Below are 23,234 nucleotides of genomic sequence, written 5' to 3'. Positions count from 1 at the left end.
ATTGAATCCTGAAAACAACTATAAGACAGATGTTATCATTAGTCACGTTGTACAGATGACTAAACTGAGGCTTTAGAGACGTTAAGAAATAAGCTTATTGTCACAAAACTATTAAAAAAGCAGAGCATGGACTAGAAAAGTCTGTTTGATGTCAGACTGTAACGCCAACCACCGGACAGGGGTTTATCAAGCTGTGGTCCACAAACCATTCACATCCTACAGGCAGCTGCACTTTAAGGACATAACCCTTGTGATCCCTTTTTTTTTTTTTTTTAGGTTTTTATTTATTTTTGAAAGAGAGAGAGAAAGAATTTCAAGCAGCCTCCTCACTGTCAGTGCAGAGCCAGCCCAGCGCGGAGCTCAAAGTCACAAACCTTGAGATCATGCCTGAGGTGAAATCAAGAGTGGGCGCTCAACCGACTGACTGAGACCCCCCGGGAGCCCCACCCTGGTGCTCTTTACTCTGCGGTAGATTAGACCACACTTCTAGTTTACGGGGAGAGAAAGAATGATCCAACTACTGTCATGAGTAAAGGCACAGTGAAGACATTATATAGCACCTGTATTTAAAGACTCGGAAAGTAAACAGCCTAATGTACTTTGCATGAAAAAAAAATGCACTCGATGATATATGTTCGTCACCAGAAACATGAATCAAATAAAGAACTCAAGACAGAGGAACAGAGGAACTCAGGACAGAGGCACCTTCACGAAGAAACCCCTCTGAAAAGATTTCTTCTCTGCTTGCACAGGAGACAGCCTCACGGTTACGACAGCCAGAGGACTGAATGTCTCTGATGTGAGGCCCATGGTACACAGCAGTAGCAAAAAAAGCTAACAGGAATCCACAGTCCATCTTCAAAGAGCAGCTGGTGGAGATAAAGAGTAGATTACTGATTCCAGAGTACGTGTCAGATACTGCCTAGGGACTTCCTAAGTAGAGGTCAAGGTCCTACTGTTATACAGGTAGGGGTTAATGAGCTGGCAAATTAGGATATTAATATTAATGGAACATCCTTAGTACCCACAGGCTAATGAAGTCTGGGGTCATTTGGGTTATATTAACATCAAACAAAGTGGAATTTTAGGCCAAAGGCTTTTACCAGGATAAAGAGAGCAATTTTATTGATTAAAGATGATAAAATCTATAGTTATTAGTTGAGGTAAACAACATGCATAAAAAATATAAAGCTAAACACTACTAAAAATTTAAGGAGCAACTGATAACACAGTAAGAGTGTTTCTCAGTCTTTGACAGATGCAGTAAGAAAAAAATTAAATCATTTTAGAGAATCTGAATAATATAATTAATGAGATCAGATATAAGGGGTATACACGTATGTGTGTGCGTATTGATTATATGCATGCCAAAATGCCTTTCCTTTTAGGAAATGCTGGTACTCAAAAAATAAAATACAGTAAATCCCAACAAAGGGGAAATTCTCCAAAGTAGAAAAGATACAGGCCGTATTCTGTGAGAAAACGAATTGCATATAAAATTAATAACAAAAGGATTAAGCGTTTTCTAACCACTTGGAAATAAAGCATATCAGAAAGTGACCGTAATGACAAGAGTACATATTAAAATCCTGACAGAAACATATGTACTAGTAGGAAAATATCCTTAAAGCTTTTTAGTATTTAGATAATTAAGAAAGAAAATAGCCGGTCAACTTCATCCGTTAAAAAGGAAATCATAAAATAAAAATATTGAAAGAGAAAGCAATTAGTAGCGGTGAAAAATTAATGATTTAGAACAAATAGAAGAGAGCAATTGATGAAAAGAAAAAAATCCTGGAGTGTGTTTTCCTTTGAAAACAACAAAAGCTGAACAGCTAACAACATGATTCCCTGATCTTGAGTCTACCATTTACTAGCTCTGTGATCCAAGTTCTTTAATCTTTCTGAGTTTCCTTTACTAACCTATAAACGAGCATGATAATACCCTTCGTGGCTTTGTAAATCTCCCTACTTAAAGTCGCTAGTGTCCTATGAGTCAGGTAGAAGGTGCTTTGTTGTTTTTGTGGTATTTGGCAAGTTATTTTTGGAATCTACCAGTTGCCTTCCCTGTACCGTTGAGCCTGGTCTGTGTGTAAGGATGGGGAGTGGTGGGGTCCGTGCCAGGTTTTTATGACCCCTTCTCCTCCTTGCCAGTACTCCCCCAAACCTGTGTTTTTGGAAAGTGCGTATTACTGACAACACACAGGGCCAGATCCCAATCCCCTCTTTGTAAAGCATGCCCAGAATAGAGCAGGAGGCTGGGGGCTGAACTGGGGAACTTTGTTTATTTTCTCCTTGCGATTTTAATTTCGATCTTTGTATGAATGCCAGATTTGATTTTTAGGTCCAGCTCTCTCCTGTTTCTTCTTTTACTGCTACCTCCATGAGAGTCTTTTTTTCTTCCAGAAAAGCTTTAGGCAGATACAGCCGCATGAGCTTGATGCTATACTTTATTTCGTTGAATATAGTACAAGATGGTGGGATAGGGAAATTAACAAACATTGGGAGAACGCTATAGCAAGATCACATAACTTTTAATGCAGCTTTTCATCTTTTCTTCCATGACTATAATGGAAATTCCTTTAGAGATGTTAGTTTCGTTTATTTAGATTATGTCATTTAGGAGTTTGAAGACAGTTCTAGTTTCACTTAAACTTAGAGCAATGTTTATAAAACTTCTGTGGGCCTTAAAGAAACAGCTGATGCATTTCCAGGACAGCCAATTTGGAATTCAAGGCAGACCAAACGCCTCACACCATTTAAACAGATGATTCTCCCGGTGGACAGACGGACTAGCGAGAAGATGGCCAGGTTGGTGCTTTCTTTTTTTAAACACTGATAGTCAAAAATAGTAGTTTTCTGGACCACAGAGTGTGTCTAAAACAAATAATTGATTTAACCCCCTTAAATCCTTCTTGGAACAATAAACAAAGGGTCTTAGTCGTATCCTGGTAGGAAGTAAATTTCTTCTCGAGAGCAAGTTCGTTTTTTGCGAGGAACAAGAACTTTTTAAGGTCCCGAGGATACCATTTAGCAAATTATTGTAGCAGTTTCCTTAGTGATACCCGAGGGCCCAGAAAGATTTAATGAGCCTTCGAAAGTGCCAAAGTTACTTTTAGGGAGTAACTTATAACTGGAGGAATTTAGCAAACTACACTGGAAAGTTTCTTTGGATGGTTTTGTAGATCAAGGGCAGACAAAAAAGGATGGTTTCTAGAGAGAGGGGAGAGAAAAGACTTCTCCATGAGATAAGCTTTATTTTATCCTATCAGGTAGCATTGCTAACATTATTATATTTTAGATGCAATGCATGCAGTAACATGCCTTTGAACTTCTTATTGTTTGCCTATATTTATTCTGTGGTCTTAAGATCAATAAGAGTATAAACACCTTCTTTCAGGGTTTGAGAGATGCTTTGGGATCTAATATGTTGTTAAGAGTGTTTAAGTCAGAGTGAGGCAGTTTGGGTCACGTTATTCACATACCACTGTGGTTTGTTTTTGACACCTGCCTTTACCACCAAAGGTGAATCTAAATTACAAATAATGTCTCCTAGGATTACAAGTATATTGGGAAATAGAGACAACTTTTTGTCTCCTTATTTCCCCATTTCAAAATAGGACTTAAGTAACTTGGAATAATTTGCAGCACTGCAGGCAAAAACTGGCAAGCGTTTTCTGTACTTATGTTTTAATTTATTGATTTATTTTGAGAGAGAGAGAACACGAGGGAGGGGCAGAGAGAGAGAGAGAGAGGGAGAGAGAGAACCCCAAGCACGCTCCACACTGTCAGTGCAAGGCTCAAACTCATGAACCATGAGACCACGACCTGAGCCAAAATCAAGAGTCAGTCGCTTCACTGACTGAGCCGCCCAGGCGCTCCTAAAACTGGCAAGCATTTTAAACTGTGGTCAGTACTGCAGTGTTAAGCCTCTTTGGCATCACAAGGAAGTCACTGATGTTATTTATAAACTAATATAATGTATATTTTATATTTATATATAAATGAATATATAATACAGGTAAATTTAAATATTTATATACATAAGCATATTTATGTGTGTATATATATGTATGTATATATTATCAGAAAAAAAAGCATTTTAATCAAATTATGGAGTAGGCATTTAAGACTTTTTGGCCTCGTTAGAAAAGGGTAACATCAAGCATTTTGAAAGAAAATCTGATTTGGTGTATTCTACAATCTTTGTTTCTTCACGATTATCTCAGGAACATTTTTTTTTATATATATACCTTGCAGAAAGGAGCTCGTCGTTATTAAACTGTTCTCTCTTCAGACAGAATACTCTTGGAATCACATATTAGAGGTAACTCCAGTGACTCGGTGGTTACTTTGCTGTGCTCTCAGCCAATCTTCCCACACATTCTGACTTCCTTTAGCAAACAAAAGTCCAAGGTTAAGAGACTGTGAATGGTGTTTATTATCCCTTTTGCTTTCATTTGGATTTCAGTTCCCCTTGATTTTCTTTGGGGTGTAAAATTCACAGAAAGAAGAGGCTGAATGCAGTCAGGAGGGGGCTCAAGGGACCACGTGACCATGATGGAACCAGTACCTGCTCCGCAACTTTGGGCTGACCTAGTCCAAGCTCTTGGCTTCTTTTGATCAGAGCCCAGGGTCTGACGCCGGTCAAAATCCGTGACCAAGTAGAAGTGGACCAACAAACCCATTTTTTTGTTAAAACCGTTCTGAGTGTGAGTCTCCAGAGACAAAAGCCAGCCTCTGAAGGCTACTGTATAGTTTCCTTCAACAGTGAACGTAAAAACATTCTCGAAGGGTTATAACTGTTAATTTTTAAATCCCTTTTGCTTTTCTCTTGAAATTAATCTGGTGGATTCCAAATTTTATTGCACTTAGAATCGCTTGGGAACTTTAAAATCCTGATACCCAGATTGCATCCCAAAGCAATTAAGCCAGAATGTCTGGAAGTGGAAGCTAGGCAGCAGTATTTTTAAAGAACTTTTTTGTCATCCCAACTGAAACTCTGTAGCTATTAAACAATAACTCCCCCCCCCCCTTACCCTTTTCTTCCCAGCCCCTGGTACCACCAGTCTGCTTTCTGTCTCTATGAATTTGACTACTTTATGGTCCCCATAGAAGTGAAATCAGACAATATTTGTCCTTTCGTGTCTGGTTTATTTCACTGAGCATAACGTCCTCAGGTTGTCCACATTGTAGCCTCTGTCAGGGTCTTTCCCCCTTTTAAAGCTGAACAACACTCCATTGTATGCGTACATTTTGTTTACTCGTTCATCCATCAATGGACATTTGGGTTGGACATTTTGGCTTCAGTGGATAATGCTGCTGTGACCATGAGTGAACACATATCTGAGTTTTTTTGGGCGTAAGCCTTGAAGTAGAAGTCCTGGCTTGTATCTTAATCTGATGTGTAATTTGGGGAGGAACCACCATACTGTTCTCAGTAGCAGCCGCACCATTTTATACCCCCGCCAGCCGTGCACAATGGTTCCAACTTTTTCACACCCTCACCAACATCTTTTTTGTAATAGCCATCCCGATGAGGATAAAGTGTTGGTATAATTGCTCGTTGACATTCACTACATTCACGCGTTCCTTTTTTTCCAGGCCCATCACACTTCGGGTTTTAATTCATCCCTTTCACAGCTTAGAATATTATCACTTCCAAGTGTGGTCTATGGAACACTCCAGAATAAATATCTTCTGGCAACTTGTTAGGAATGAGGACTTGAAGTCACCACTCCAGACTCACTCCGTCAGTATCTGCCTTTTAACATAGAGCTCCAGGTGACTCATACACACATGAAAGTTTAAGAAGCACGTTACAGATCACTTCAGTTGCTCCTGACCATCATCTTCAAGATCTTTCCACCTCCGCCTTTCTACTGCACTCACACAAACAGCCGGGGAACCTTCGGTTAATTCAAGCGTCTGCACTGCTGAAGACCAGTATACAGAGCCACACGACGTAGAGGATTGTTGCTGTCACATACTCATGATCTCGACCACACACGGACCCTCACCGCCTCCTTTTGAAGTGTCCCTTGCAAATTCCAGGTCGCACTACCAAAAAAAGCATTTGTCATTTGCACTGCTCTCCTCTTTACTGTCTCAGCCCGTCTCACTCTTTTCTGAAAGAATGTGCATTCTTCTCCCTTGAGAAAATAGGGACTTTTCAGACTCAAAGCTTCTCGATTGATTGCCTCCTCACCTCCAATCTCATACTCACCCACCTTCTTCTCCAGTGACACAGAAGGAAACATTCTTGTTCTTTTCAAGGTTTTACTGCTCCATCTGTGCCCTGAATCTCCACTCCTCCTGTCTCTTCTTGAACCACATCATCAACCACTGCTTGTTCTCCAAAGGCTTTCCCTTAAGTATCACTCAGAATCCTGTTGATTTCACCCTCAAGGCTCATTAAAAAAAAAAAAAAAAAAAAAAAAAAAAAGACTTCAGATAGCCTGTAAAGAAATTATTTTGTCCTTCTGGAATTCAGCTACACTCACCTCCAGTCATCTGGAAGGACACCAAACTGTCACTCTTTCTAAGAAGTTACTCTTAAGCATGCTCTTTCCTCTCAAGTCAGTTTATGGCTTCCTTTGCTGAGCCCTCGGCATAGCAGCGCATGCCTTTATTACAGCATTTACCAAGATGCATTGTGGTTATTCCCACGGCTGCCTCCAAAATAGAGACAGTGAAGAAACCAAAAACAAGTATTCCTGGCACCGAACCCCGTTTCCAGAATATGCTGGATGCTCCATAATGTTTACTGAATAGGTTAATTAAGGCAGCCAAATTCTGACATCCTGGCACTGGTCCCCTGCAGTTTCCTATCTTCACCAGCCCTGCCCCACCGTTGAGCCTCGCATCTTGCAACATACAATACGCCTGTATAACCGGAGGGTATGTTTTCTGGGGCGGAGAACATTATGCTGTAACTTCCGGGAACCATGGTTTTCCTTCCTGTACATCCATTTCAAGCTTCTTTTCTGCTAAATGAGAAAGAAAAGTCTACTTTGCTTGTAGTTTTAATTAGCATGTCAAATATTTTGTGATTTTTATGGCTACCAAGTAAATTTAGTTCTCTACACCTGAATTTGAAGCAATTTCTTCAGCATTTCCAAGGCCAGTACTTCTCAGACCTTAGTGTGCAATAAGATTACCCGGGGATCTTGTTAAAATACAAGTTCAGATTTAAGTTCTGCTTCTGTAGGACTAGGTTGGGTGTGAGTTCCTGCTTTTCTAACATGTTTTCAGGTGCTACCAATCCGGTCAGGGGGAACACACTGGGACCAGCAACATCTAAGACCATCACCTCATGTTATAAAATCTCCAGTTTCTATTGTGTAAATTAGATCACTTCGTGCTTAAATGTAGGGCAGTATGTCATGTATCCAGGATAGCTGTTTAACATACAACAAGCAATTATCAAAGTGAGAGTTGCTCCCTTTTCTATTAAATTCGAGTTTATCACCGGTTACAGGGAATTGGTAAAAGAACGCCAGAGATAATGTTTTTATTTGTGTGAATACTAAGAGCAGTTTCAAACTATGATACATTCGTTTGGGTGATTTACGACTTCAGGCTTGAAGCAGTAAAACACAACTTTAAGAAGAGGAGAGCCGCGTCATGGGACACAGAACAAGGTCTTACTTTTATTTGCCAGCCTGGGTGAAAATGTAAAGCATGACCATAGAGTTGCTTATCTCGCTGGGCACGATGCAGGAGCCTCTATTTGAAGCAGCCTGGATCAGGGGACAGGATGAAGTACAGAAACACGTATAAGCTTCTCTCTAGCACTGCTCGGGAGTGCTGTCTACGACTGCCCCATTGGCCATACTGAAGGTGCCCTTGGTACTGAGCAGTGCAGTGACCTTGCAGTTCGGCAAGGACTACCAGGGCTGGCTCTAGAAGTGTGGCTAGGTGATCTGGTCCCGATTTTAAGCAGCAGTGTGGTATTTTCCCAGAAATGGGGGGGGGGCCACCCTGATTTTAATGCAGCCAAGCAGGGGAAGATCCTGCGGGGGGATCAGGATCCCCCTAAGTCAGCAGTTCTCCATCCTGACAGCGTGGAAGAATCACTGGGGCAACATTTAAGGCACCTCACTCCCGGGGCCCACCCTCACAGGTTTTGGCGTAATCGGCCTGTGGTAAGGCACAGGCATCAGTAGTTTTAAGTTTCCCAGGTGGTTATAATGTGCAGCATGGGTGGGAACCACAGTGTTAAGTGCTCCCAGGATAAAAACCCTCCTTCCCAGATGCGGCAGGCAGAACGTCTCTCTCTCTCTCTCTAGCCGGACCCCTTAATTCCAATTTGCAGGTTTAGACTCCTTTCTCTCTGCTAGGACGGTGGTTGCCAAACTTCAGTAGGCATCACGTCACCTAGAGGGCTTGCTAAAACTATGGGTACAGAACGTCAGAAACTTCTCGGTTGCGGTCTGAAAGCGGCCGCTGTACATGGAAGGCAGCGAGAGACTGAAGAAAGAGGCAGCCCATTTCATGTTGGTAGGCGGCAGGCTTTACTTCCAAAGCTTGTTTTGGGTGTCGATAAGCAAATCTCCACACCTGCCTGCCGAATCTTAAAAGTTCACGTACAGGCCTTGGGGCGCCTGGGTGGCTCAGTCAGTTAAGCATCTGACTCTTGATTTTGGCTCAGGTCACGATCTCAGGGTCATGAGGTGGAGTCCTGCGTTGGGCTCCGTGCTAAGCATGGAGCTTGCTGACGATTCTCTCTCCCTTGTCCCCCCCCTGCTCATGCCGGCTTGCTCTCTCTCGCTCTCTCTCTCTCTCTCTCTCTCTCTGTGTCAAAAAAAAAAAAAGTTCTTGTAGAGGCCTTAGCTGGGTTCAGTCACGTACACCGTCCAGATAGTCTCAATGCCACGTCACTATCTCAAGGTTATGTTCTTGGGAGAGCTTCTGGGAACTGGGAAAGCAAGCAGAATGCACGTTCCAAGGACAGGGGAACACCTGACGAGCCTCTGATTTCCTGGGTCAGTTGAGGGGTCAACCTGTGATCATTTCTTCTTGATGACCTCCTGCAAGAAAGGATAGATTGTTGGGGACTTTCCCCCAGACTTTCCAATGTGATGGGACTGGGGTAGGACTGAAATCTGCATTTCTTAACTGATTTTTTTTAATGTTTATTTATTTTTTGAGAGAGAGAAAGAGCACCAGCAGGGGAGGAGCAGAGAGAGAGAGGGAGACACAGGATCTAAAGCGGGTTCCAGGCTCCGAGACGTCACCACAGAGCCTGACGCGGGGCTCGAACTCACAGGCCGAGAGACCATGACCTGAGCCGAAGTCGGACGCTCAACCGACTGAGCCACCCAGGTGCCCCCTGAAATCTGCATTTCTAATGAGTCCCCTGGTGGTGCTGTCATAGCTGGTCTGAAGACCGAGGACAAGACCTGATTTTTGCATCTTCCTGCATCTTCCTGGTCCTGTGTCCTAGTGTAGGTGTCTGGCTTTCCGTTGATTTCTCTGGTTTTCCTGACTTGGAAGTCCGAATGTGGAATTTTCTAATGCAGAATCAGAAACCTTGGGCATCCCAAAGACGCTAAGCAATGGTAAAGATGAGTCATTTAGAGAATTACCACCGATTGTGGTGTTGAGGATGGGGTGGAGAAAAACAGCGAGTAAGGGTGGCGACAGGGACATTAGATGGCACTTGGATGGAGAGAAGGAAGCGATTCGTGAAGTATTAAGGACGTTGTCTGACACAATTTATTGACCGATGATTGTGTGCTCCATTGAGGGAGAGGACCGAATCAAGGATAGTTAATTGCAATCTATGATTTCTCAGTAAAATTTATCACAACTATCAAACTTAAAACATCATCACTAGCCCTGACTCTATATATTGTAAAGAGTTTAATCATTGTCGCTAAATGGTCTAAGGTGAAAGTCATAGGTGTTCCTTATATCTTTTCCAGAAGAAGTCAAGGTGATGGTATAATGTGTCTAAATTTGATATTCCTGTTCCACTTTTATCTTTTTATAAAGAAGCAACTAAAAGCACAGATGGTTATCTAAGATTCTTCAGTGTTTTTCACCAGGAGCTGTTATCATGTTCGAGTAAGTAAGATTTCTTGGGGGCAGCACATTAATTCTCCCTTGACATGGAGGAACTTCTATGTAGCCGAGATCAGAAACCTATCAGACCTCAGAGGAAGAAAGCTCGAAATTTCAGCCGGCCACACCAAAAGACCATAAAGATTTTTCTGGACAGTGCGATTTCTCATTTTTAGCACTCCCTTCTAGCAAAATTTCAGATTGTCTCATTCTAGTTCTTGGAAATGAACCCAATAAAATGGCAAATATGCTTAGGAAACATTTGAAGCTGAATTTTATGTCTTTGATTTTTTTTTCTTTGTTTTAATTGCTAAACAACTTCATTGTCTTTAAAAATAAGATTGGCGTTAAATTAATAGCACGATCTAATCAGGTCCCCTTGGTTTACAGTTCAGAGAATGCTAAGAAATGAATACTCAGTATTATAACTAAATTTTCACCTGGCATGAATCATTGCAATTTCCTTTGCATTTTCTGGCTAGAAAAACAATACAGAACCAATAACAACCAAAGATGAGGTGTCAAGGAAAACAGGAGCTATGAGGTGAAGTGCGTAAGGCTTTTATGGGGCTGCCTGGAAATCAAAGTTGTTTGCATAACTCAGAAGAGGTAATCTGATCTGGTGTTCCCCAAATTCCTTAAAATATTCATCTAGAAAACAGAAGATGCACCCTGGCATCGTGAAACACTTTCTGTCTTTTAAGGCTACCTCTCCTCCAAATTGTGATCCAGGATAAAGCTGCAGAAAGGAATAACCGTTGGTGGAAATAGAACAAGATTAAATGTACAAGACGGAAATACTCACCGTAAAATCCCAGACGGACAGAGGTGATTTGTAATTTCAGCAGCCATTGTTAGATCTTGAATTTTAATCTTTCCTATTTCCTTCCAGAATTACAAAGTAAAGAATGCCGTAAAAACATTTCGATATTAGCAAGATCCATGTTTTTAAGTACCTGCTAAGTGAGAGGATATTGAATGGAGAAAGGAAAATTTACAGATACCCATTTCCACTCCTCCTCTGAAGTAGTCGAAACTAGTGTTGAGGTAATTCCATAACATTGGAAAATTCCGTTAGCAATGGAAAAGGTACGTATGGATTTTGAGCCAAGGTGAAAAGGTGTCTTCTGTGTGGCTCTAGCAGAGACATCCGTGATAAACAGCACGCTCCGTTTACAGTGCCATCTCTCTGTAAGAATTCTCAACTTTTGCAGAAAAATCGAACATATAAAAAATACGCTTCAGATGATTTTACCTGGGGAAGGTTAAAAATATGTTCAGCTTTTCTTGGCACGGTGAATGTGAAAAATACCGTGGGAAATAAATATCAGCAGGCAAAGAGGTGGTCGTGTAAGGGCATGACGACGTAGCGATGTACATACGAAGTTAACTTTGCATTACGGCAAGGCTGGCGTCTTCGTTCTGCAGTTCTAAAGTGGCAAACTTTTTGCTCGGTACCTGAACGTCACAAGTTCGGACACTGCCCAGTAATCTCGGAAGAGTCTCTGTGACTGGGAATCTCTATAAGGTGCATTTATGCGAACAGGTGAATATTCAGAGATGATTTCATCTTGTCATCTAGAATCATTTAATTGATAAGTCTCTTCAGCAAACAGGTGTTAAGAAAACTTGGTATCTCAGAGCAGTAATTATCGACTTGCCAAAGCACAGGATTAGACCTGGATCTTTCCAGGTGGGAGTGGGATAAACCAAGTACCGATGTTCCTCCAGGCGAGAAGAATGGACGCTGCTGAGGGCGGGAGGCAAACCACGATATTGATACGAATTTGAAATGATAATCAAGGTTGAGCATCCACGTGTGTTCTGAAGCAAAGATATCCTTGTGAAATAATAATGATGGCTCATCAGAGGATAATTAGATAGTGGGGGTAGGAAAGTAGAAAATAGGTCATTATCTGATGTATAAATTTCCTTTAATGCGAGCTTCCCCATATGCAATAGAATTGACTATTCTACAGAATAATAGTGAGTCCGACCTCCACTGGACGCTTCACAAATTACCCCATTACCCATTCTTAGCCTTTTTGCTTCTGACTACCAGCAAAATGTTGCCGTCCTCACATTCTTTAGCACAATGTCTCCCTTAACATTTTCTTTCAGGTTTCATCCGTTTCTTTACAATAACCCTGCAATAATTCCTCCGCAGCTGAAGGTCACTTCAGTTGCATTTCTGCTGAGTGTTTTTATTACCATGTTTCATGGATTTCGTAGTTCCGCTAAGACCAAGCATTACCAACTCTCCAGCGGGCACCGTTATCTGTAAAACTAGACAAGGGGGCGTCAGCTGACAGCTCATAGGATGATTACGATTACGACTAAGTTCGTATTTGTATAAATTCTATGTATCTTCGTGGCATCCTTACAGTGTTGTTACAACATTATTGACTAGATTCCCTATGCTGTGCTTTTCATTCTTGTGACTCACTTTACGACTGGAAGTTCGCACCTCTTACTCCCCTTCATCTAATTCACCCATCAATATTTTGAACCTCTTGAAACTTTCCTCTTTCGAACCTTATGAAGATCCTATAATGTGGACCAGGTATCTATTGGTACCTCCAGCTTCTCCTAAATGTGGCTACTGAAAGTTTTTGAGTTTCAGAGTCTCACACACAGTGGTACAGTTGGGAATAGGATCAATGTAATAGACATTGAAAATTAAGGAATTTTCCAGATATGAAGGATAACTCGCAAAAGATAACCCACGCAGCCTTCTGAATTCTCCAGATTGTTGTGTTGGGGCAAGGAGGTTGCACTTGAATTATTGGGTCTCATGCTGTGGACTGGTGTATAATTTTGGCAGGTACCTGAAGGTCTGTGTCCCCCATAGAATGAGACGCTTGGGGAAGTGAAAATGGAAATCTCACAGTTGGGAACTATTAAGCAAAAAATAAAGTGGAGTAGCATAAACTTTGAAATATTTTAGATACATTTCAAGGACGTTTTAATTTAATCAGTCACAAAAAGTCATGGATAAACCTTAAAATCTTAGTAGAGAATAATTTTGAAAATAAAACCATAAGCTACTCGGCCCTTTTCAACACATGACTCTGAGGTATTAAAACTAGATACTTGCTGCTCTGTAAAGATTGAATTTTTTTTTTACAACTAACTCAAATGCTGTAGGATTCGAGTTATTGCTCTTTAGATGCTAAATAATGAACGTCCCAGCAGGGCAGTTGTGTGAGTTACATATGATGGCATAATCATACATCAAAGCAATTCAAGTTAAGAAACGCGTATTACTTCCTGGGACAGAACATTCTCTTAAGATTATAGATAAAGAACGTTCTCGTAAGGAAGGAATAAAAGCTAACTTGACTTTGAGCAATGGCAAAAATTTTGTTTTTGAGGATTTAAACACGCCCCTGATCCTACACCTTTCTTTCTCTCTTAAGGCCTTTGATTTTCCTTCTTTATAATTGTAATGTCTCTGAGAGTCTGTGTATGCATCTTACATACGACTTCTTTATGTAAGGAGTTTACTCTGGGTGTTTGTTAATAATGGATGCACTAAATATTATAGCAGTCATGTCGTGAAAAACTATGGCATTTGTCACTATCGGAAGGGTTTGAGACAGAAGAACTATGAAAAGAGTAAGAAAAAGATGTACTTGAGTGCTTAGAATTTGTTTCTTAGGTTAAATTGAGGGAAAATATTTTTGTCCAAGCAAACGATAAGCTTATCTGAAAAAGTGGCCATTTCTGGTAGGATGCTTACTGCTAAGTATTTGTTAGCGACAGAAGCTGTCCGACGATGGCTTCATTTAATGACTGGAGAGTGTTTGAAATAGGGATATGATGCCACTGATCACAACATATGCCAATCGATTTATTTTTAGGAGTGGCGTTGGGGTCGTACTTAATGAGCAAGGTAAGAAGCACTTGGAAAGTCTCGTTAACTGTGTCAGCTTGCTCTTTAAGTTGTTAAAAATCACAATTCAGTATATATTTGCCTGGAAGAGCAATACATTTCTCCTAGGAACAATACATTATAGGACTCTGAGTCTCACTCCTGAGAGAAAGGACAGGGGTTCTGCCTGGCCTTCCGGGCAGCCTTATCAGATTCAACTAATAGGTACTATGTCACAGGCACAAATTTATCCCACTAACATGTAAGAAAAGCTTTTCTTATTTATTTATTTATTTATTTATTTATTTATTTTAAAGAGAGGGAAAGTGAATGGGGGGGAGGGGCAGAGAGAGAGGGTGGGGGCGGGGAGAGAGAGACAAAGAGAGAGACAGAGAGAATCTTAAGCAGGCTCCAAGCCTTGTAGAGCCCAACATGGGGCTCGATCCCATGACCGGAGCTTCAATCAAGACGGACAGTAAACGGAGCCACCCAGGTGCCCCAAGGAAAGCGTTTCTATCACCTGTTCCCACGAAGAGACTGAAGCTGAAAGAGAGAGAGAGAGAGTGAGAAGTGATCCAAAACTCTGGTTTTGAAATCCGTAGGGCCACAGCTGATGACATCCATTTGAAAGTAACCGTAACAGTCTACGGAAGGTGTTAAAGAGCAGATCACCAATAAATGGGAGTAAGAAACACTTTGGCAATTCTACACCCTCTCGCTTTGTCTTCCAATGGCGAGAAAAGAGGTATTAGTGTGTGTAGAACGTGGCCCTAAATTTCTTAGTGTGACTAACCTGGTCTCTGGTCTGACGAGATCCAAGGTACTCCACTAAAATGGAAAACACTGGTGGGGGAACAAACGGTTGGATATAGAGGGAGGGCTCATCATTGAAAATTCTTTCTATACCCTTTATACATTTTGGTAAAACTGCCTGTGAACTCACAATTGTACGTATCTTTGAAACGATTCAGGGTTTTCTGTTTGCTGCATATAAGCAGGGCCAAAGCTTTAATGTCTGACTCAATTTTCTGCCGTCTATTCATGAGTGCCCGACATGACTGCACTAAATTAGAAAGTCTCCAGGTTCGTGTGAATGCACGCATCTTAGGGTACCTTTTCTCACAGGCCAAACCCAGGGTAGGTCTGCATTGAAGTACTTCCTCTGTAACGTGTTTCCATTGGAAGCGAAAGAACAGCTTGCATAAGGGGGGGGGAGGCTGTGTCTAATGATTGGCACAGATATCTTACGCTGGCGAACTGTATTCATTACGTGGTATGTAGGTTGTGTAGTGTGGTGCCGTTGTGTATTACTGTACGCTTTCTTGTCAAACGATTCACCCTCACGGTGTTTATTCCTGAGCCTGTTCCATTAACATTCCTTATCTTCGGTCGTGCCTTCAAAACCTGTTGTCTTTAAAAAGTTAATTGAGAATACTTCTGGCCATAAACTTTAAGTATGTCCCCCACCCCAAAACTATTTGAGAAGCAAACGTGGTTTTAATTTTCTATAACTATTTATGTTGTAGCCGTGCAAAGTATTTCCTGTGGGTGGTTTATATTCCTATCCAGGTGAAGGGGGTTGCCAGCGGGAGGGCAAAAAAGAAACTTGAACAAGGCTCCCCCAAAGTAGTGTTTGGAAACTATTCATTTGACCTTGACTGACAGAGCTTATGCCTTGCAAATTGATTAATACAGATACAATATCAAATCATTTTTCATACAATTTTTTAATGTTTGTTAAGTGCTGGAGCAGTATGTAAACAGAGTATTTGGCATTTTTATTAGGCTGCGGAACTCAGTCATTTCCTTTGCAACAACATCTCATAAACTATTTTGACAGTCTAATAAACTATAAAAAGCTGTGGTAAAAACTGGCTCTGAATGTTATAACCGTACAAAATGGAAAGAGCAAGAGAAAACATCTATCACCGGGATTATTATCACTGTTGCTATGGCAACCCGGTTGCAATGGCAATATCTCCACGGCTCTGCTGTTTGTTATCATCTTTCTTGATTTTACATCATTGAAATTGTAGTAATTACACTGTGCCTGATGAAAAATGTATGCTGTCATGGCAACTAAGTCAAATATTCTTAATCATTTCACCTCTTCAATCTAAAATGTAATTGTTTGTCAGTAAAATAGGTTATACAGAAGGCTTCTATGGACTTATGATTGCCTTAAGTGTTCTGCAAAAAACCAGTGCTTTTAGGCTCAAGATCCTGAGCTAAACTAATAGCTTGACATGGTAAACAATGACTCATTATAATAAGTAAGCAGCATTAATTGTAGAGTGGCTTCTCCAGTGGGGTAAAATGATAAACCACGGCGACTTTAATACAGTCCTTAAAAATCAAAGACACAGGAGAATATTTGCAGCCATCCTAATATCTTCAGTAAATTGTTTGAATCGCAGGTTATGTTCATTTTGGTGTGCCCCACTTACGTTTTAGGAGTCGATTTCGTCCGATGAATATACTACAGAAGATTTTCTTCACACTGTGTGCGATTAAGGCACAAAGAAACGATCCCTTCTGCAAATATGAAAAGAAATAAATTAATAAGCTGTAAATAAAATGCTTTTCTAACTAGAGCAGGTCAGGTAGAAGCCCATCAGCGATTCCTTAAACTGGTATGTTTTGTGCAGTGTTTTCAAAAGAACGTGATTTTTGTGTCATATCTCCCTCTGTATCTGGGTAATACGCATGTCCTATTAGAACAGGATAGAAGAATCGATATGTAAAGTTGTGCTAGAAAATGACAAATTTATCCTCTTGAGTGGGAAACCTTAAATAAACAACAAAATTTCAGTAGTATGTGGAAACAGTAGCACATATTTTTATAATTACCTATTCTATTTCCTCAGAAGGATGGAAATTTTGCTTGAGTAGGAAGAGAAAATTGAGTCTAAGAAATCTTTTGTGTTGATAACAACAGAATTTCTATAGCTCAGTTCGTATTCCTCTTATATAGTTTTTGATGGAATGATGCTGTAAATGAGAGCAACAAAATAAATCATTTTATGTTTTTCATGAATTTATGAATGGTGTAATTATCTTTATTTGTATCTTTAGATATATGTACTTTACATTAGGAAACACAAGATAAGCTAAATGTTATATTCTCCAGGTTTTACATTCATGAGAAAATTTTACTGCGCAGAGAAAATTATACACTTCTATTTCAAACCTAGCTAATCATAATTCTCCCCACTATATACCTATATTTCTCCTTTTTGTTAGCATGTCATTACTTTTACATGAGAAACAGGTACTAGCTAGCTGTAATATGATTAATCCATTTCTGCCAAAAATAGAAGATGTCTTTGCTATTGTAAAGGCCGGATTTTATCAACTCTGGGGGAGGGGTGCAGAAATGAAACGCAAGAATGTATTTTCAGTGCTTGAGTACCAATGTATTTACAGTGATGATAGTAATTTGATTGTGATGGTGACTGTTTGCTTCATTTTTAATGGATTTAACCATAAAATTGCTTTAAAACTTATCCGGTGCTCCTACACGAAAACAAAATATTACACAAATAAAAGGAATATAAGACCCTGAGATGCAAATGACTTGTTATTAACAATAACTTCGGGTAAAAGCAAAATCTTTCAATGAAAACATCAGAGAAGCACATTTAAAGAATCGGCCGAACATGTTCCTCATACCTGCTGTAAGTTACAAAATCATGCAGCCAGGGACACGTTGTGGCATTCAGGTAGAAAATAAACAGTAGGCACTTCCAAGTGTTAAGGATATTCAACAATTTAGCATCAGAACTCTTGAAGGTTTGAATCAGGACTTGATAAAAACATCCTGTGAGCAGCTGTCTCCAGCCTAGAGACACCAAAACGGCACAGTAACTAGAATCCTGGTATTTGATCATATATTTTAATAGCGTAATCAGTTTCCCCAAACAATGACACTACTTTAAACTCTAGCTTCCTCAAGAACGTGTCTGCAGGTGGATGTGTGGTGCTAAAATAGCAGCCAGCTAGAGTCACAGATCCTGTCCCTGCCCCCCTCCCCTGGGGATACGGTTGATACGAGACTGTGAAACACACAGAGAGGAAAATAGATGTATATAAATATACATATTTAATATGTATAAAAATAGGAGAAAAGAAAGGAAAGTCCATGGCTCCATATTAACTTAGGGCCTTTTTCTGTCTTGCCTTTGGCCTGAGCCTGCCCCTGATTCTCTATTTTCTAATTAAAATTCCTGTGAGAGGTGGATTGGCTCGTCTCAATCTTGTTTGGTCCAGATTTCCACTCTAACTCTCCATTAGCCGCTGGCCGACTTGGAGAAGAATGTGGCCATTCAGCAGCTCTGTTCCTGGGATGCTGCTCCTCTTGGCCACTCAGCTCTGTCCAGGAGGAGGTGGGATCGCCCGGGACAGGAGGCTGGCCCAGGACCGACCCCCTCAGCGGGAAGCTGAACTTTCAGCTTTTCAGCCAATACCAACCCGGGCACAAACGATGCACCCGTCACTGTCGGAGGCGCTGGGGGGTTTCGTTCGCCCCCAAATCCCTGCCCTGATGGAACACAGCAGCTGCCCTTTGCAGAAGCTGTCACCCGTTTTCACATAAAACACATCCGCGCCTCCATCCACCTCGTGATGGTGGGGAGCAACCCAGTTAAAATACACAAAATCACACGGCACACTCTGAAGTGTTACAGGAACATGAGAGATCATTATGATTTAATCTAATTTCTCCTCCCCTTCAGGAAATTTTCTCCTCCATTCTTCTCACTGTCAGTTGCAAGCTCGGGGAATTCAAATTAATTTAAAGATTAGACTGAGTAAAACATAATTAGGAAGGTAAATGTGCAGGGGAGAAAAGGGCAGCCGAAAATGTGTTCCAGGCATGGAGGTACATGATGCTGGTGTTTCTGCATTTTTACATGACCTGCGTCACAGTCTTCGGCATGGATAACCTGCATCTGATGAAAGTTACCCAGGAAATCTGCGTGAATGGTAACAATAAGAAGTTAGGGATGTTAGAAGCAAATTCCAAAGACCTCCCAGCATAAAGTTATTTTAAAAAGATAAGTTAAATATGGGTTTTCGTTTTGTGTGAAGCAGACATATTTGACAGAATATAGTTTATTCTGAAAATATCGATCTATCCTGGATTGCAGCTGTATCTCAGGCCTAGAGTGTTTCCAAGAGTTCCCTTAAAATTTACAACTCCAGCAATGTCATGTAGAATGGAGTATTTAAGACCTAAATTATTTAAATCTGTTGCTCAATCCACGTGTGCTTGTGTGTGTATATGAATGTGTGTGTGTGTGTGCGTGTATTTTAACATTTATATGATGATATATGTCAAGTATCTTTTATTAACCAGAAGCGTCTGACACCTAGGTAAAACTCCTAAAGATGAAATTCTCTCTTTATAAACTTCAGGGGAGTTCCTTTAGAATTCTGGTTTGTTAATATTTGTATTGCTTATTATTTTCCTGTAAAACAGACTATTGAATTAATCAGAATTAAAGAGCACCACATTGGAAAGGGTTTTATATCTCGAAATCAAAGTATTCACACTCTTCTCATGAAATAAGAGATACAGAAACCTGAAAAAAAAAAAACATGTTGCCTCTGTGAGTCACAAGTTAAATATTAAATATTTCTTACAGCCTCCGAGGCAAAAATACTATTAAGGTACTGAAAATCTGAGCAACCTTTCTGTGCCATATTTAAACTTCATTGATGGAGCTTTTAGGTCAGAATGAAACTTCCAGATTCAGTAATGTGAATTTCGTTTCATTGTATAACCTTCTTAGAGCTGCCTGAAGGCTCAGACTAATAATACTTCTAATAAACGACAAGCTTTTTAAATATATGGACTCAGTCCAGCATTTGAGCTAAGAATGTTTGAAAAGGCAAAATCTCATTTTTTTCTACCTTATTTAGATATTGGAGTCTCAAAGTAAGCACTAAAAAACTAGTCTGGTACTTGACAAATACAAATTTTAGAAGTGTATACTCTTTCATAGGTAAAAGTTGCTCAATCAACCTCATAAGTAGGCAAGCCAAATGAGTATTAGCATGTTTAATATCATTCTAATAAATTTCCATATTAAATAGAGCTAAAATTGTCAGGTCGCTCAAGTTGTATTAATGTGACACAAAAAATGGCTTCATTCAGTATGGCATTGGGTAAACGACAGGATCAGTCTTCATGACGTCATGGCCCTCTTCCTAACAACGTATGTGAACGTGTTGTGTGAATACTTATAAGAAATCAGAGAAGGGCTTTAAAAGAAATGCTAAAAACTAAGAGAAGCAAATCCGTGTTCGTCATCTACTTCTATGTTTTATTTAGAAGCATATTAAAATATTAGCGGGTTTCTTACTCTCAGTAGGCACCTGTGGTTTAGGAGATCAAAGTCAGAATCTCCAAACTGGGGAACAGAAGGCAGAGAAGTGCAATCCAAAACGTTTTCTTGAAAAGCAAAACGAAATCTCATTTCTCTGATCCCTGAAATCTCCTTCTTAAGAAACAAACCAAAACAAACAAGCAAACAAAAAAAAAAAAAAAAAAAAAACACGCATTTCTATTGGATCAATGATTTAGGTTCTGCTTCCATTGAATGAAAATTTATTGTGATCTAGGACATAGGAAATACACTCTTGGATTAGGCCCTCAGTCTAACTGTTAAGAAACAGAAACTCAGAGTTTTACTGTCCTCTCGAGTGTCACCCTGGTATCTTCAAAGGAAGGTCCCGGAATGGGTATGGAAGCAATGATTCTCTTGGAAGAATATATACTCCTAAACTCTGAGGGAACCATCAGTAGATTGTCTTTTTTTTCCTGCGACTACGTATTTTATAAATGTCTTGAAAATATTGTCTCAGTACCTGTCTTTTGTTCGTCTGTTTTGTTTTCAGTTTGAAGTAACTGACAATGTAAAACAAACTAACTTCAGTTAAAAACAAAAAAAAAAAAAAAGGAAGAAATTGGTGAGCAAGTTCAAGGCACGCTGGCTTCGGGAACCCATTTCTGTAAGCCTGGATTCCATTTCACCTTTCACTTCTGACTCTGGTAGGACAGAGTGAACCCCTTTGGTGGAAACTCTAAGAGAAACCTTCATTCTGCTTGTCATCTTTACGTGGGCTCAATCACTGGGGGGAGGGGGAGGAATCCCCGTACTCTGATTCAGGCCTAGTTTATGACCTCTTCTCTGGATTCTGGATTCTGGATTCTGGGCGGTACAGCCTCTTCCGAGACATGGGTCTCAAGAGCAGAGAAAGCATGGATCCCCAAATGAAAATGCAGGTATGTGGCTAGAGGAAGGGGGATAGAGGCAGGGAGGCAGCCTGCAAAGAGCCACTACCAATGTCACTCCGACATCTGTATCCCGTCAAAGTGATTACGTTTGCTTTCCTCCTTTTGTGGTTTCTTCTTTTCTGCCACACAATGGGATTCCCTCTCAGCAAAACCCGGACTCTCGCTTCCGGGTTGTATTCGGTGAGTGATGCAATTGTATGTTTCGGTACCATAATCTGTAGCTTCACGCAGGGAGTTAACTACAACAGGATGGGGCATAATAGTGATATCACAGGAAGGAAAGGTAAGCTGGCTTGGAAGCCCTTGGGTGTGTAGGATTCTCAAAGGTAATAATAATAGAAGGGCTGTGAGTAGCTTCAAATTACTTTTTCTTTCTAATTGGCAATTAGTTCTAATTAACTTTTAATTAATATTCAATGTTTTCTTTAACAAATGGAACCCTGATGAGATCACATCTGTTAATACCGCTCCGTTTCTATTTTGGTATTCTACAATTTTCCATTATGACTGTAGCAAATGCAACTTCAGATAAGTGATCACCTTTTAGCTAGGATGAAAAGGTGGCCTGATTTAAAGTCACTGCACTTTAAATGTGATTTTGGCAAAAACTAAGACTCTATGAAATTGGATTTTGTTCTACAATCTTAAGAGATGGTATCAGGAATTAGAAGGTACAGCCACTTTTGTGCGGCCTCAGTGACAATTCTTTTCAAGTATTGCAAGCTGTATAAAAATCAGCCTTTTTACTCTGATGGACACTTAGAGCAGAATGTAGAATGTAGAATATAACGCATAGGAAGGTGTATAAAGATCATTTCCATCCAGTAACTTTAGGGATAAAACCGAAGTCCAGAAGAATTTTTGGCTTGTCCATGCAGTTCCATATAATAAGTAGGAACAAAACCAAAAATCTACAGATATATTACTTTGTAGGAAGTTGAACCCTGAAGGAAGAAAACTCTGCTTTAATAGCTAACCATTAGTTAGTTCTCTTGGCTTTTTCAATCTCCATATCTTTTTTCATTTAATTCTTTAGCTTTTTTAGCCCAGCTAATGTTTTGGTTTGTGCTTTGGATAATCCTTACTAACGTGCTTTTTGTGTGTTGTTTTTTTTTTTTTTTAATTTGTGAGCAAGCTTTTTGCAGATATGTGGATGCATGTCCTTTCAGATTATCTCAATTTTACCTTTGCTGATTTGGATAATTTTTCAAATATGCTTCTGCAGTTGCACAAGATTCAATAAAACTGGAGCCATCGTTCATCATGATGTGTGGATTAAGTAAAATAACAGGGGTCCATCAAGTAATTTCTCAATTTCAAGTATAAGAGTGGGCCAACCAAAGATGTTTCTGGCTAATTTTTGGCTGGAACATTCAATTTCACTTCCCTTGATGGGAGGCTAGACTTCAGGACTTTGGTTTCGAGAAGCAAAATTCAAGTGGGCTGACTATTCTTCTTAATGTTGGCTGCCGGGTTGAGGTTCAAGGAACTGGCTCATTTGAAAGAGATTTTGGCCCTCGTAGAGTGATAATTAAGATGGCCGTATTTGGATAAATGGGTTGTAGTTATTTTTCTTCTTGAAAATAAAATATAATTTGCCAAACCCCAAATTCCTTTTTTTAACATTAATCTTCTGTGCTCAAGATACTTTGAAAATGTGAATAAAGTTATTTTTTTGAGCAAACCAACCACCATAATTGTAATAAACATGAAATTTTATGACTTAACAAAAATAATATTTGATGATTTCTTGGGAGTTGAACCTCCTTCTTGAGCACATATTTTTAGAACAGTACATTTCTTAGGGGGACATTATGTGCTGTGAGACACTCATTGTTATCAGAAGTTATTTAATAAAATAATAACATGCAATTATTAATTAATTTCTTGCACTTTATTACACATTGAAATTGTCTTCTTCTTCTTCTTCTTCTTCTTCTTCTTCTTCTTCTTCTTTCTTTCTTTCTTTTTTTGACAAGGCACTTCCAAAGA

General features: G+C 39.9%; 2 long non-coding RNA genes across 2 annotated transcripts; one reads left to right on the top strand and one right to left on the bottom strand.

Moving 5' to 3' along the window:
- The first annotated feature begins 2,290 nt into the window (after window positions 1-2,290).
- LOC121038229 (uncharacterized) lies at window positions 2,291-7,093 on the top strand. The gene is made up of 2 exons (XR_005794251.1): window positions 2,291-2,811; window positions 5,605-7,093. It is a non-coding gene; the product is annotated as an uncharacterized LOC121038229 (long non-coding RNA).
- An 8,557-nt stretch (window positions 7,094-15,650) lies between these two features.
- LOC121038342 (uncharacterized) lies at window positions 15,651-20,962 on the bottom strand. The gene is made up of 2 exons (XR_005794304.1): window positions 20,813-20,962; window positions 15,651-16,477 (listed from the first exon to the last, which is right to left on the bottom strand). It is a non-coding gene; the product is annotated as an uncharacterized LOC121038342 (long non-coding RNA).
- Window positions 20,963-23,234: the final 2,272 nt, after the last annotated feature.

Source organism: Herpailurus yagouaroundi, unplaced genomic scaffold, assembly GCF_014898765.1.
Source record: "Herpailurus yagouaroundi ecotype Mexico unplaced genomic scaffold, PumYag 165, whole genome shotgun sequence".
Classification (NCBI taxonomy): domain Eukaryota; kingdom Metazoa; phylum Chordata; class Mammalia; order Carnivora; family Felidae; genus Herpailurus; species Herpailurus yagouaroundi.
The sequence above is the reverse complement of the archived record's forward strand: the minus strand, read 5'-3'. Positions and strand labels throughout refer to the sequence as shown.